The 2,237-nt window shown below is 46.8% G+C and overlaps 1 pseudogene; it reads right to left on the bottom strand.

Moving 5' to 3' along the window:
- Nucleotides 1–229: 229 nt before the first annotated feature.
- Nucleotides 230–362, bottom strand: LOC115029796 (annotated as a pseudogene).
- Between the last annotated feature and the right edge of the window lie 1,875 nt (nt 363–2,237).

Genomic DNA, 2,237 nt, shown 5'->3' on the forward strand with positions numbered 1-2,237 from the left:
CACTGCCCCCTATAGCCACTACCCCATATAGCCACCACCCCTATAGCCACTGCCTCCTATAGCCACCACTTCTATAGTCACCACCCCCTATAGCCACCTCTAGTGTCTCCTCTGCCACATGTGTACAAGGGTACTCTGTTCCGCCTCTCCCTTCTGTTCTATTGTGTGCTTCTTTATTCCTGTACTAATAACAAAGTTATCATTTCTATTGTTGAATGCATTCTTTTCTTGTACTCCTTCTTGTCTCTACTAAAATGCACACAGAACAATGGATCCTGGGTTACAAACAAGTATTTGTTTAGCACTTGCCTTTTAAGTCTTTGTCCACCAGCTCAACAAAAAAGAAAATCCACCCAAACGCTTCTAATAATGAATGAGCCTTGATACTTAGTAAGCTAAGTTTCAGTCTCGATACTTAGTAAGCTAAGTGTCTCTAATGAATGAGTCTCGATACTTAGTAAGCTAAGTTTCAGTTTCGATACTTAGTAAGCGAAGTTTCCCTTCTTCTTTAGAACCATCATGTCTGTCCTCTGCTCTTGGCTGTTTCCTGTCAATTTTTGTGATGGTTAGTCAGATTCCAAAAGAGAACATCCTGTATGCGAAGCAAGGGCAGGGGTAGGCAGCAAGAGACTGAGCCGTGAGAGGGAGGCCATGTGAGGGCAGAGCTGTGTCAGAACCCCCGCATGGCTGAAGTCCAGGGAGCAAGCACTCGTGGGGGCAGAATATGGCAGCCCTTTACAGAGGCGCTCAGCCAGGGTCAGAGCATGTGGCTCTCTCCATGTGTCACTAACTCTGGATGTCACTGAGCCTCTCGCTGAGCCTCCTGTGGGGAGATTTGTTAAAAACTAGAACCTCTCACTCTGAAATAGCTGAAGCCAAATAACTTAATTGTTGAACTCAGCTCTAGACTAAGAAGATAAGTAACAAAAGGAAAAACAAGACAAGAATTTGGGGTTCAGACTCATAGTGATCAATGATCCCTGCAAGGGGACAATCCTAGTTGGATCAATAGCTTCCTAAGAGGCTCTTGTATGAACCCATGCCACAGGTGTATATTTTGTTTACTTACGGTAATGGTTATTGGGAATTTACTACGAAGCTGCATCTCTTCTAAGCACATTGAGGACATAGCTAACGTAAGGACCCCTCAAAATCCGAACTGACTCCAAGTATGACTCCAACCAATGACGGAGCAGTCGGCATTTTCCTCTGAGGAAGAGATGGCTGAGAAAAAGCAGAGAATTCCCTTTATGTACAGAGCTCTGACAGTCAGTCCTCAAACTGGGCTGTGGGACTTTTTCCTAATGGATCTCACTTATTTAACCCAAATGGAAAAGATAAAAACCGGGAGTTATCAGGTTGTACCACAGAAAACAAGGGCAGACAAGATGCTGACTCTATCATCTGTGAAGACAGGAAGGCAGGCAGGAAGGGCAGGAAGATGGCTAGCTACCCTCCACACCTAGGGCACCCATGATGTGCTTGCTCGATGCTGCACGAACAAAGGCTTGGCCCCCTGCTCTGGACCAGGAAGTCCTTGGTGTCAGACACCAAGTTTTGGCATCAAGGATTTTTCAACAAGGAAGGCAGCTGCCTGAAATCCTTTGTGGAGCAAGACAGGTTATAAATAGACCTATAAATTTTTGTAAGCAGAAGGCAACAGGCTTAGCAGAGCTGCTCTTCCCCTTTGGTTCTTCCTCCACGCCTTGCCTATCAAATCCCTGCTGCCAGGCAGAGCCGGCTGCCTACTAGCCAATCCGCTGCTCCAGGAGAGCAGCCAAGGTGGAAACTTGCTTCTATGACAACCTCAGGTTGTGACCTTGCTTGTGAAAGAGAGTAAATCTTCCTAACTTACCTCTGGCTAATTGGGCAGGAGATAAAGGAGACAGAATGTAGCTATCCTCTCTAACTGGCTGGTCGCAGCATTAATCCATCCCTTGCAGAGGCAGCCTTGGCTTAGCAACAGACTGGGGAGAAAAGCTGTGTGCTGAGACCTGCTCTGTGGGCGTCTGTGTGCTCAGGAGCAGGGGTAGGGGCATGCCATCTCTTCTAGCAGATGCAGAGGCATCTGGGCATGCAGATGGAGGATTATTTGGGACCTGGAATCTGAGACTTTGCTGGGCTCAGAAACACTTGGAGACTCATTAAAGCACAGGTTTCCAGGGGTCCCTCCCAATGTTTCTGATCTGGTAGAATTAAGGTAGGGTCTAAGGACTTACGTTTCTCATAAACCACTG

The sequence above is a fragment of the Mus caroli genome, chromosome 17 (genome assembly GCF_900094665.2).
Source record: "Mus caroli chromosome 17, CAROLI_EIJ_v1.1, whole genome shotgun sequence".
Taxonomy (NCBI): domain Eukaryota; kingdom Metazoa; phylum Chordata; class Mammalia; order Rodentia; family Muridae; genus Mus; species Mus caroli.